Genomic DNA, 14,125 nt, shown 5'->3' on the forward strand with positions numbered 1-14,125 from the left:
AAAAATAAAACTGCAATTCCAATTACCTAAAATGCTTTTTTATGTTCATTGGGGTGTCACCTATACCACATTTTTGATGTGTCACAGCTACATCTCAACATTTGTTGAAGGTTTATTTACAAAACTTCCTGCCTTACACTGAATAAAATGCTAAAATCTATGAAAATATATTTCACTTCATCCTTTGAGATTTGTTTTTGTCTCTGAGTCAACAAAACAAAGTTATATTAAAATACAATAAAATACTGGTGTTATACTGTATGACAATATTTGTTACCCTGAATGACATATCACTACGGCCCACAAATATTGGTTAAATCTGATTTCTTCAGCAATAACAATGATGATCCTATGAACTATTAATAGTAGCAGCAATTGTATTTTTCTTTTAGCAAATCTTTTTTCTTCGGCTCTGTAATGTAAAATGGCCGCAGTCGTAAAAACGGTCTGTATGACAGCGAAATTGTCCCATCCACCTCTGAATTGTACTCTGCATGGAGTTCTTTTAGAGATTTCATGAGCATGTGCCTCTGAACCACCTTTTGCGTGACAGTGTCTTTCTTCCCTGAGAGAAGGTGACTATTTTCATATATACTGAGAAATGAAATAACCTGTGTTTTCCTCACTAAATACATTTTCTTTTTCCCTCATACTTTTCACTTGGATTGCATTTGAATTTATTTGACCTTTGCATGCCCTTTCGTAATTTGTTGCTTTTCAGTTGTGATTATTTTAGTTGCATTTCCAATTGGAGAATTTTCTTCTTGAGTTCTCGTTTTTTCTTGTAATGTTTTGATACCCTTTTCACTTTTTCTGGAGTGGAGGAAGAAAGTGGTTGCTCCAGTGTTTCAGATTGAGGCTCAAGGGATTGCTCTAATTTTGGAGTCAAGGACCCAGATGGTTGCTCCAGCTCTGGAGGTGCAGGTTCATGTTGTACTTGTAGTCCTTTAATAGTTTCAAGCCCTGCCACCTCTGATGAGCGTGTAGTAGGATTCAATCTTAATCCTGTGTAGGCGCTTTGCTTGTTTGATGGTTCGTCTGAGGGCAGACCGGGATTTCTTATAAGCGTCCGGATTAGTGTTCCACTTCTTGAAAGCGGCAGCTCTAGCCTTTAGCTCTATGCGTATGTTGCCTGTAATCCATGGCTTCTGGTTGGGATATGTACGTACGGTCACGTGGGGACGACGTCATCAATGCACTTATTGATGAAGCCGATGACTGAGGTGGTATACTCCGCAATGCCATTTGATGAACCCCGGAACATATTCCAGTCTGTGCTAGCAAAACAGTATAGGGTGTAATCATGAGTCCAACAGTTGCAAATGATAGTTTGTATTGGACAAATTCAGGTATGTTTATCTCCTTTCATTTTGCTTCCATTTTTAAGAAGTTTTTCAACAGAATCGACAGAAGAAATACACCCATGATCACGCGCAAACACAGTTCACTTTCATAGCAGCCACATACCACATACAAACAGCATCATCACTTTGCTCGCTGTAAAGACCTTGCCAAGCCAAACCGCATATCATAACCTCTACACACAGCCTACATCCTTGTCACAAAATTAGTTGACATCATAGTCAACATAGCTACTAGAACTAACGGGCTAGTAAACCCGCTACAATCATGCAGTACAGTGCCCCAGTGGCAAAAAAAAAAATACAAGCTTACCTTGACTTGGAGGCGTTCCAGTGTTGGGTAGCCATAGCCAGCTAGCTAGCATAGCACCCCTCTCTGTTTGAGGCGGATGTTTGAGTAGGCTAAACTAGCTAGCGGCATTCGCTAGCTAAGTAAGTGAAGGGGAAAAAACTAACTATAGCTCTCTCCCTCTTGCTACACTTGCTACTCCTTCAACTATTGTCTCTTTCTTGGAGTCAACTACTCACCACATTTTATGCAGTGCTAGCTAGCTGTAGCTTGTGGTTTCAGTTCTAGATTCTTTCTATGATCCTTTGATTAGGTGGACAATATGTTGTTTCATGCAGCAAGAGCTCTGATAGGTTGGAGGATGTCCTCTGTAAATTGTCATAATTACTGTGTAAGTCTATGGAAGGGGGTGAGAACCATGAGCCTCATAGGTTTTGTATTGAAGTCAATGTACCCAGAGGAGGATGGAAGCAAGCTGTCCTCCGGGTACACCAACAGAGTGCTGTTGAGGTTGCTGTAGACCTTTAGTGCCAAAGTGGGTATTTTAATCAATTATTTGGTGAAGTGAATATATTTAGTATAGTTTTATCTAAAAAGGATACCTTTTTTTGTTTCACTATTTAGATTTTTCTGAAATTCACTGAGGAGTATGGCCCCTTCCTCCTATGAGGAGCCTCCACTGGTACAGCCTTACCTGTTGTAAAAATGCCTAGCTAGAGCCGTTTGAGCGTTCGGCTGTGAATGCCTTCACCCGCTAATACTTAATGTGATATAATTGGTTCTGACTCGCTATAGACTGTCCGGGAAGAACAGTACAGATGCTTCTTAGTCCAGGACTTATTTTCATCACCACCACACACTATAGTATACTACTATACTATAGTCTATGCCGCTCTGACATTGCGCGACCATATATTTATATATTCTTAATTCCATTCCTTACTTAGATTTGTATGTATTGGGTATATGTTGGGACATTTTTAGATATTACTGCACTGTTGGCGCTAGAAACACAAGCATTTCGCTACACCCGCAATAACATCTGCTAAACACGTGGATATGACCAATACAATTTCATTTAGATTTCAAACACACAGAAATCTTTCAGGTAAGAACAAATATACAAGATGCAATAGGAATATCTACACAGGAATGAATGGCATAGCATCTATACAAGGATTTTCAAATAACAGCATACACATTTACAGCAGTGAGAGAGAGAGAGAACTAATTACAGGCAATATTTTATATCCCTCTCTCTCAGGACTGGTGGATATCTGATCTGATATGTCTGGTGCCACAGTCATAAATCTTATTGCGCATGCGCTAAACATCTAGAATCTCTCGCCATGGTTTAAGAGTAGCACAAACCATGAAAACGCAGAGATAAAGTATTCTCACTAATGTTCAGTCCCTGGACAATAAAGTAGACGAGCTCAGGGGCGGATCTCCTTCCAGATAGACATCAGGGACTGAAACCTACTCTGTTTCACGGAGTCATGGCTCTCTCCGGATATACTGTCCCCGTCCATACAGCCAGCTGGGTTCTCAGTACATCGCACAGACAGGAATAAAGAACTCTCCGGGAAGAAGAATGGCAGAGGGTGTATGTTTCATGATTAACTACTCATGGTGTGATTATGATATCATAAACAGGAACTCAAGTCCTTTTGTTCACCCGACCTAGAATACTTCACAATCAAATGCCAACCGTATTATCTCCTATGAGAATTCTCTTCGGTTATAGTCACAGCTGTGTATATTCCTCAAGCCGATACCACGACGGGCATCAAGGAATTACGCTGGACTTTGTGCAAACTGGAAACCACATTGTAGCTGGGGATTTTAACAAAGCAAATTTGAGAAAAACGCTACCGAAGTTCTATCAACACATTGCCTGTAGTATTCAGCTTCAAAAACTCTGGGCCATTGTTACTCCCCCTTCCGAGATGGCAACAAGGCCCTCCCTTCGGCAAATCAGACTACGACTCCATTCTGCTCCTTCCATCCTATAGGCAGAAACTCAAACAAAAAGTACCCGTGCTAAGGTCTATTCAACGCTGGTGTGACCAATTTGGAATCCATGCTAAAAGATTGTTTTGATCACGCGGACTGGGATATGTTCCGGATATGTTCTGGGTTGCCTCTGAGAATAACATTGACGTATACACAGACACGGTGACTGAGTTGATCAGGAAGTGTATAGGGGATGTTGTTCCCACTGTTACTATTACAACCTACCCAAACCACAAACTGTAGATAGATGGCATAATTTGTGCAAAACTGAAAGTGCAAACCACCACATTTAACCATGGCAAGGTGACTGGGAATATGGTTGAATACCAACAGTGTAGTTATTCCCTCCGTAAGTCAATCAAACAGGCTAATGTCAGCACAGAGATAAAGTGGAGTGATAGTATAACGGCTCAGACACGAGACATATGTGTCAGGATCTACAGATAATCACAGATTACAAAGGGAAAACCAGCCACGTCGCGGACACCGACATCTTGCTCCCGGGCAAGCTAAACACATTCGCTCGCTTTGAGGTTAAACACAGTGCCACCGACACGGCCCGCTCCCAAGGACTGTGGGCTCTTGTTCTCTGTGGCCGACGTGAGTAAGACATTTTAAGCGTGTTAACCCTCGCAAGGCTGCCAGCCCAGACGGCATCCCTAGCCGCGTCCTCAGAGAATACGCAGACCAGCTGGCTGGAGTGTTTACAGACATATTCAATCTCTCCCTATCCCAGTCTGCTGTCCCCACTTCCTTCAAGATATCAACCATTGTTCCTGTACCCAAGAAAGCAAAGGTAACTATGGCTATCGCCCCGTAGCACTCACTTCTGTCATCATGAAGTGCTTTGAGAGGCGAGTTAAGGATCATATCGCCTCCACCGACACCCACTTCAATTTGCATATCGCCCCAATATATCCGCAGACGATGCCATCGCACTGCACACTGTCCTATCCCATCTGGACAAGAGGAATACCTATGTAAGAATGCTGTTCATTGACCACAGCTCAGCCTTCCACACAATAGTACCCTCCAAACTCATCATTAAGCTAGAGGCCCTGGGTCTGAACCTCACCATGTACAACTGGGTCCTGGACTTCCAGACAAGCTGCCCCCAGGTGGTGAAGGTAGGAAACAATACCTCCACTACGCTGATCCTCAACATTGGGGCCCCACAAGGGTGCGTGCTCAGCCCCCTCCTGTACTCCTTGTTCACCCATGACTGCGTGGCCACGCAGATGACACAACAATAGTAGACCTGATTACCAACAATGACAAGACAGCCTACAGGGAGGAGGTGAGGTCCCTGGTGGTGGCAGGAAAATAACCTCTCCCTTAACGTCAACAAAACGAAGGAGGTGACCACGTACTTCAGGAAACAGCAGAAGGAGCACTCCCCTATCCACATTGATATCAACACATGCTCCACCGTTTCCTCCAGTAAACACTCATCACACAGACAACTTGCGTGTTTATCTGCCGAAAACGATAGCCACTCTGACCTGGAGTGTGAGGGATCTGTCCAAATGTGCATTTGTGCATTCTGATTGGTGGAAACCAGGAAGCTGTAGATAGCTGAGAAGGGGAGAAATCACACTTACACAAGGTTGCCATGACCTCGGTTTTCAGTGAAATTGGTCTGCTTTGAAAATTGTCACAGGCGATCCTAGTGGGTTGCTGGTTTTTCGGCTACTTCTAAATTGCACCACGGCCGCCATTGCGTATATATTTTCACTGTGGTCTGCTGCTGCTAACAATCAGGCAGTAAGCAGGCTGTTACTGAGTGAAGGCAATTTTTTACTCAGTAATGTAATCAGATTATTTTCAGTTACTTTTGGATTACGTCATCCGTAAAACACATAAGAATGTTTTTTTGGAGCCACGAAGTAGAGCCACATTATAACACATCAACATGCACAGTGTAATGACACATTTCGTCCACTAAGTACTTTTTTTAAGTTTAAGCAAAACATTATTATTACCAATTTAACAACATTTATTGCAGGATGTTTGAGCCACTAAGCAAAGCCACATTAGAACACATCACAAAACATTGTGACAAAAATGTATTAAGGCCCTGTATACCTTGCCTCTAACATGTGTCTTTCGTCCTGATCTTGTCCATTTATACCTATATGATCTGATCACAGTCAGATCACAATGCATCTTTTAATAATGTACACCTGTCTAAAAATGTGGGCTTAAACACAATGTGCAGGACAAAGGATACATGTTAAAACCAGGTACAGGTAAGGGTTTAAGTATCACCGCAACATGGATGGTGCTAAACACTTATCCCACGGGACACCAGTACAAAATAGTATGAAAATGTATGCACTCACTACTGTATATCGCTCTGGATAAGGGCGTCTGCTAAATGGCTAAAATGAGAAATAGAAATATGAAGAAAACATATTTTTTTTACAACATGCACAGTGTAATGACACATTTAGTCCACAAAGTGTTTTAAAAAAAAAAAAGTTTAAGCAAAAAAAGTGCAGCTAGGTGCAATAACCCCACATATCTGACATGGCATTACAGTAGGCCTATTCTGAGTCTAGCCATCTCGAATGATTGAAGGCAGAAATTGCTGGTGTATCACAGCAAATCAAATCAAATTGTATTTGTCACATGCGTCGAATAGAACAGTGAAATGCTTACTTACTAGCCCTAAACCAACAATGCAGTTTTAAGAAAATAGCCCCTCCCCTCAAAAAAAGATAAGAATAACAAATAATTAAAGAGCAGAAATAAATAACAGTAGTGGGGCTATATACAGGGGGTGCCGGTACAGAGTCGAAGTGTGGGGGCACTAGTGTTGAGGTAATATGTACATGCATTTAGAGTTATTAAAGTGACTATGCATAGATAATAACAGAGAGTAGCAGCAACGTAGAAGGGGGGGGCAATGCAAATAGTCTGGGTAGCCATTTAATTAGATGTTCAGTAGTCTTATGGCTTGGGGGTAGAAGCTGTTTAAAAGCCTCTTGGATGAAGACTTGGCGCTCCGGTATCGCTTGCTGTGCGGTAGCAGAGAGAACAGTCTATGACTAGGGTGGCTGGAGTCTTTGACAATTTTTAGGGCCTTCCTCTGAAACCGCCTGGTATAGAGGTCCTGGTTGGCAGGAAGCCCCAGTGATGTACTGTAGTGCCTTGCGGTTGGAGGCCGAGCAGTTGCCATACCAGGCAGTGATGCAAGCAGTCAGGATGCTCTCGATGGTGCAGCTGTAGAACCTTTTGAGGATCTGAGGACCCATGCCAAATCTTTTCTGTCTCCTGAGGAGGAATAGGTTTTGTCGTGCCCTCTTCACGACTGTCTTGGTGTGCTTGGACCATGTTAGTTTGTTGGTGATGTGGACGCCAAGGAACTTGAAGCTCTCAACCTGCTCCACTTGAGAGCTTCAAGTTGAGACTTCCTTAGATATCGTGCACCGGCTGTTGTGCTCGGTCCTCCTTTTCCAGTAGTCCACAATCAATTCCTTTGTCTTGATCAGGTTGAGGGAGAGGTGTTAATGATGGTGTTGGAGTCGTGCCTGGCCGTGCAGTCATGAGTGAACAGGGAGTACAGGAGGGGACTGAGCATGCACCCCTGAGGGGCCCCGTGTTGAGGATCAGTGTGGCAGATGTGTTGTTACCTACCCTTACCACCTGGGGGCGGAGCCAGTTGCAGAGTGAGGTGTTTAGTATCACTTACTGATGAAGCCAGTGACTGATGTGGTGTCCTTAATGCCATCGGAAGAATTCCGGAACATGTTCCCGTCTGTGCTACACACTCAGACATGAGTGAAAAACAATCACGTAGGTTAGCATCTGCTTCATCTGACTACTTGTTTTTAGAGACCGAGTCACTGGTGCTTCCTGCTTTACTTTTTGGTTGTTAACAGGAATCAGGAGGATAGACTTATGGTCAGATTTGCCAAATGGAGGGCGAGGGAGAGCTTTGTATGCATCTCTGTGTGTGTAGTAAAGGTGGTCTAGAGTTTTTTTCTCCCTCTGGTTGCACATTTAACATGCTGATAAAAATTAGGTAAAACTGATTTTAAGTTTCCCTGCATTAAAGTCCCCGGCCACTAGGAGCTCCACCTCTGGATGAGCGTTTTCCTGTTTGCTTAGAGCAGTATACAGGTCATCGAGTGTTGTTTTAGTGCCAGCATCGGTCTGTGGTGGTATGTAGACAGCTACGAAAAATACAGAAACTCTCTCGGGTAGATAGTGTGGTGTACAGCTTATCATGAGATACTCCACCTCAGGCGGGCGAGCAAAACCTTGAGACTTCCTTAGATATTGTGCACCAGCTGTTGTTTACAAATATGCATAGGCTCCCGCCCTGTGTCCTACCAGAGGCTGCTGTTCTATCCTGCCGATTAGTGTATAACCTGCCAGCTGTATGTTATTAATGTTGTCGTTCAGCCACGACTCAGGGAAACATAAGATGTTACAGTTTTTAATGTCCCATTGGTAGGATATACAGTTGAAGTCGGAGGTTTACATACACTTACAGTGAGGGAAAAAAGTATTTGTTCCCCTGCTGATTTTGTACATTTGCCCACCGACAAAGAAATGATCAGTCTATAATTTTAATGGTAGGTTTATTTGAACAGTGAGAGACAGAATAACAACAAAAAAGGGCCTCCCGGGTGGCGCAGTGGTCTAGGGCACTGCATCGCAGTGCTAGCTGTGCCACCAGAGACTCTGGGTTCGCCACCAGACTCTGTCGCAGCCGGCCACGACCGGGAGGTCCATGGGGCGATGCACAATTGGCCTAGCGTCGTCCGGGTTTGGCCGGTAGGGATATCCTTGTCTCATCGCGCACTAGCGACTCCTGTGGCGGGCTGGGCGCAGTGCACGCTAACCAGGTCGCCAGGTGCACAATGTTTCCTCCGACACATTGGTGCGGCTGGCTTCCGGGTTGGATGCGCACTGTGTTAAGAAGCAGTTTGGCTTGGCTGGGTTGTGTTTCGGAGGACGCATGGCTTTCGACCTTCGTCTCTCCCGAGCCCGTACGGGAGTTGTAGCGATGAGACAAGATAGTAACTGCTAACAATTGGATACCACGAAATTGGGGAGAAAAGGGGGTAAACATTTTTTTAAAGAATAACAACAAAAACATCCAGAAAAACGCATGTAAAAAATGTTATAAATTGATTTGCATTTTAATGGGGGAAATACAGAGGTCAGACGTTTCTTGTAGTTGGCCACCAGGTTTGCACACATTTCAGGAGGGATTTTGTCACACTCCTCTTTGCAGATCTTCTCCAAGTCATTAAGGTTTCGAGGCTGATGTTTGGCAACTCGAAACTTCAGCTCCCTCCACAGATTTTCTATGGGATTAAGGTCTCGAGACTGGCTAGGCCACTCCAGGACTTTAATGTGCTTCTTCTTGAGCCACTCCTTTGTTGCCTTGGCCGTGTGTTTTGGGTCATTGTCATGCTGAAATACCCATCCACAACCCATTTCAATGCCCTGGCTGAGGGAAGGAGGTTCTCACCCAAGATTTGACGGTACATGGCCCCGTCCATCATCCCTTTGATGTGGTGAAGTTGTCATGTCCCCTAAGCAGAAAAACACCCCCAAAGCATAATGTTTCCACCTCCATGTTTGACGGTGGGGATGGTGTTCTTGGGGTCATAGGCAGCATTCCTCCTCCTCCAAACATGGCGAGTTGAGTTGATGCCAAATGATAACAATAGCGTAATATATTTAATATGCCATATAGTATTTTTTTCACTAATTCAATTTTAACTAACTTAACCTCTCTGGGATAAGGGAACACAAATGTCCCACTTGGCCAAATGCCAGGGAAAATGCAGAGCGCAAGATTCATATAAAATACTATAAAATTCAAACTTTCATCAAATCACACATGCAAGATAGCAAATTAAAGCTACACTCGTTGTGAATCCAGCCAACATGTCAGATTTCAAAAAAGCTTTTCGCCAAAAGCATAAGAAGCTATTATTTGATGATAGCACAGCAGTAAACAAAGAGTAGCATATTTCAACCCTGCAGGCGCTACACAAAACGCAGAAATAAAATATAAAACATGCCTTACCTTTGACGAGCTTCTTTTGTTGGCACGCCAATATGTCCCATAAACATCACAAATGGTCCTTTTGTTTGATTAATTCTGTCCATATATATCCAAAATGTCAATTTATTTGGCGCGTTTGATCCAGAAAAAAACAGGTTCCACTTTGCGCAAAGTCTCTAGAAAATATTTCAAAAGTTACCTGCATTAGAATGACACATTTCCAGAACAAATTCAGTGATATCTGCTAACCAGACGTGTCGCAGTGGTTAAGGGCATTAGAATGACACATTTCCAGAACAAATTCAGTGATATCTGCTAACCAGACGTGTCGCAGTGGTTAAGGGCACTGTACTGCAGCACCAGCTGTGCCACCAGAGACTCGTCGTCCGGGTTAGGGAGGGGTTGGCCGGTAGGGATATCCTTGTCTCATCGCGCACCAGCGACTCCTGTGGCGGGCCGGGCACAGTACTCGCTAACCAAGGTTGCCAGGTGCACTGTGTTTCTGTTTTCAATAGAGGACGAGAGGAAACTAACGCTACTTTTCAAGTCTTGGCCAACTCTCAACAGCGTTACCCTTTTTCCAGGATGGCCGTACTTCTTCATTGCACAAAGGAATAACCTCAACCGAATTCCAAAGACTGGTGACATCCAGTGGAAGCGGTAGGAACTGCAAACAAGTGCCTAAGATATATCGTCTCCCCATGAGAACCCATTTAACAGACAGCAACTTCTAAATAAATAATTCTGAATGGTTAGTCCTCTGGGTTTTGCCTGCTACGTAAGTTCTATTATACTCACAGACATGATTCAAACAGATTTAGAAACTTCAGAGTGTTTTCTATCCAAATCACTAATAATATGCATATCTTATATTCTTGGCACGAGTAGCATGAAGTTGAAATTGGGCACGCTATTTATCCAGAAGTGAAAATGCTGCCCCTTATACCTTAAGAAGTTAATCATTATGACACACCCCTCACTACTGTCAATGGTTACACTAATTGCACTGTGTGTCTACATAACCTGGTTCAAGTATTCATGACATTACCCTGAGGAAGGCACAGTGATGCCGAAACGTTGTTAAATACCCATTTAATTGCTGGGAGTTTGCACATGGAGTGTGCGACTGAGGTGAGGTCACCGCATGTGTGGGATGTGGAACTAAAGGGTTAACTAAGGCGTATTGAGCAGGGCTAGATGCTCTACAGTGAAATAAGGCAATAGTTACTAACCAAAACAGCAATGGACAAGGCATATTGACATTAGGGAGAGGCATGCATAGCCGAGTGATCATAGGGGTCCAGTGAGTGGCTCAGGCGGGCCGGAGACCAGGCGATTCAGGCAGCTAGCGGGCCGGGGATAGCAAGCTAGCTGAAGGGCCTTAGAGGGACGTCGCGACGGAAGAAGTCAGTTGTAGCCCCCTCGTGCTGTTACGTCGGCAGACCAGTTGCCGTGGATCAGCAGGGCTCCGTGTGGTAAAAGGGTCCAGGCCAATTGGGAAAATAGGGATGGTGGCCAAAGAATTTGTCTGATGGGCCTCTTAAGCTAACAGTCCGATATGCTCTAGACAGCTAGCGGGCCACGGCTAGCAGGCTAGCAGATGGGCATTCAGGGGACATCGCGATGGAGAAGCCAGTTGAAAAACCCCCTCGGGCGAATTATGTCAGTTGTCCAGTCGTGATGGGTCGGCGGGGATCCAGGCCAATTGGCAAAATAGGTATTGTAGCCCAATGAGTGGCTGATAGACCTCTTCGGCTAGCCGGGAGATGGGCTTAGCAAAGGCTAGTTGGTTCTTGCTTCAGAGACGTTGGCCAAGAGTGGCCAGGAGTGGTTTACCAGGCACCCGCATGTTTTGGAACATATCCTGCCGAGTGTCCAAAGTAGCTGACACCATGATACTGAATAGATGGGAGGCCATCAAAAAATCCCTGCTCTTCAGTAACAATGAAGAGAGACAGGAGGAAAATGAGGATCCACTCCACAAGATCCAACCACTGGTCACTCATCTAACCTCAACTGACATCAATCCCAATGGGTGAGAAGCTGGCTGTTGATGAGCAAATGGCCCCATTCAAGGGAAGAAATAGATTGAAGCAATACCTGCCATCAAAACCAAAGAAATGGGGCTACAAGATACTCGTCTTGGCTGGCTCTGATGGTGTCCCGCACAACTTAGAAAACTACACAGGGAGAGTTGTACAACCCCCTGAGCTAACAGATGTGGGAGCAAGTGGCAACGTTGTACTCTGCCTGGCCCAGCCTATACCCAAGCAAGAGAACTACAACCTCTTCTTCAACAACTGGTTTACGAGTGTTCCTCTTGTGTTCACACTGGCTCAGCAGGGAATTCACTGCACTGGTACTGTTCGTGGCAACAGACTACCAGGCCTCAACTTGATGTACGATGCTGAGCTGAAGAGAGCAGCACGTGGATCTTTTCAACAGAAGATGGCCATGGTTGAAGAAACCACTTTCCACATTGTGAAGTGGTACGATAACCGCTCAGTGACCCTTCTGAGTGATTACACTGGAGCCCACCCAGTCAGGTTGACAGGTGGGATCGCAAGCGAAAGATGATCACCAAAGTCCCCTGCCCTGCTGTATATGGGTGGGGTGGATCTGCTTGACTTACTGATTGCACTATACCGGAACAAAATCAGATCAAAGAAGTGACACCACCAGCTGTTGTTCCACTTCCTGGATAGGATCATTGTGACCACCTGGCTGCTCTACCGAAGAGATTGTGAAGGCACTGGCATGAGAAAGAAGGAACAAATGTTTACCTTCAAGTCATACATCGCTGAAGGCCTATGCAAAAGTGGAAAGAGTCTGGAGCACAAGAAAGGTCGTCCCAGTTCCACAATTGCTGGTATGAGGAGAAAAGGACCCGCTGCTCCAATGCCAGTCCCTGATGTGCACCTGGATGCCACAGCCCATTGGATGATTATGGCTGAAGAAAAGAGGAGTTGCAAGGTACCAGGGTGCACAGGTACACCAAAAGCCAAGTGCCGGAAATGTCCACCTCTGTTTCACATCCACCAGCAACTGCTTCCTGAGGTTCTACACAGAATAGGAAATCGGAGTTTGCTTTGTCAAAAAGAGAAACACTGATTCAAACAACAAACCACACACGTTCAGACACACTGAAACTCACACATATAAACATAGAAACACACAGGCTAACCACACACACACACACAAACACAGTAATTTGGATGTTGGTTTATATGTTGAAATGAAATGTGAGAAACATTTATACATGAGGTGTTAGTTGTAATTAGTAATAGTTTGTTTATTTGATTGTTTGCTGTTTTGACTTTAAAGCTTCTAATTGTGATTGGTTGGAACTATTTGTGGTTGATGTTTTGTCAAAATAAAACTTTTTCTAATGCATATTTTGCTTGTTTTCCTTATTCCACTTATCATATGTACTCTAGAAAACCTTGGTGTTTCAGTTCCCTCGTAGCACATTGTTTGCCTTGAGGCAACAAACCAGTATCTGGTTGGGGGAGTGACAAATGTTATGATGGATGTATTAACAAAAAAATTGGGTGAAATATATATTTCTCCCACAAAAAATAAAAATTCATGCCATAGAGGGTTAAGTTCTGCAATAAGAGCTACGACACTAATATTTGTGTTAACTCTTCACAGTTATGAACATTTAATTGACCTAAGATCCATAGGCAAGGCTGTACAGTATGCCCCCAATGCAATTCTGAAGTCTAATACATCCATCCACAGTGTGATTTCAACTAAGAATTTATTTTGTTGGTCAAATTAACAAATTGTCTTTTGTTGAATTTATATAACAACAGTTCCAACTTGTTAAGCATTATACAGTTCAAATATGTAAAGATTCCACTATTTGTAACTGTTTACGTCAGTTTCAATGCAGGACTACTATTTCTACTATTGTTGCTAATGGCTATTGTGGCTAATTTCACATAGGTGGTGACAAATCAGTCGAGCAACATGCTGTGATATTGATCAACCAATGGTGTGCTAGATACCACCCACAGACTTTTGATTGACACCCCCTCATCATATTGGAGGAAGAAAATTCATGAGTATATAAATTAAGAAAATTAACTTGTTTGAATAATTACATAATGCATAGATACATACAGATATGTAGAGAATTTATTAATTGTAGTCAGTATTTTTTTATTTCCTTTTTCATCTATTTAATTATGTGGGGAAACATTTGATCTATTTATATGTGCATTTATTTATTAAATTCTAATTACGGTAGGTTTGGTCCTTTAGGTAAAAGTTACTTAGAACACATGCTGAGTAATTCTCATTCTGGTCCAGACACTATTGATTTTTATGTTTTAAATAGTTTTTTTGGACATACCTTATTTGTAGTATCAAATGTAGGGCCTCCTGTCATTTTAAACAAACAACGATTTATAAAGGGTTTAT

The 14,125-nt window shown here is 43.4% G+C and overlaps 1 protein-coding gene across 2 annotated transcripts in view; it reads left to right on the forward strand.

Moving 5' to 3' along the window:
• Nucleotides 1–14,125, forward strand: part of LOC110491881 (putative G protein-coupled receptor 160) — a 50,162-nt gene that overhangs the window by 1,613 nt on the left and 34,424 nt on the right. The gene's annotated exons all lie outside the window — the stretch shown is intronic.

The sequence above is a fragment of the Oncorhynchus mykiss genome, chromosome 16 (assembly GCF_057628025.1).
Source record: "Oncorhynchus mykiss isolate SJ-2025 chromosome 16, ASM5762802v1, whole genome shotgun sequence".
Classification (NCBI taxonomy): domain Eukaryota; kingdom Metazoa; phylum Chordata; class Actinopteri; order Salmoniformes; family Salmonidae; genus Oncorhynchus; species Oncorhynchus mykiss.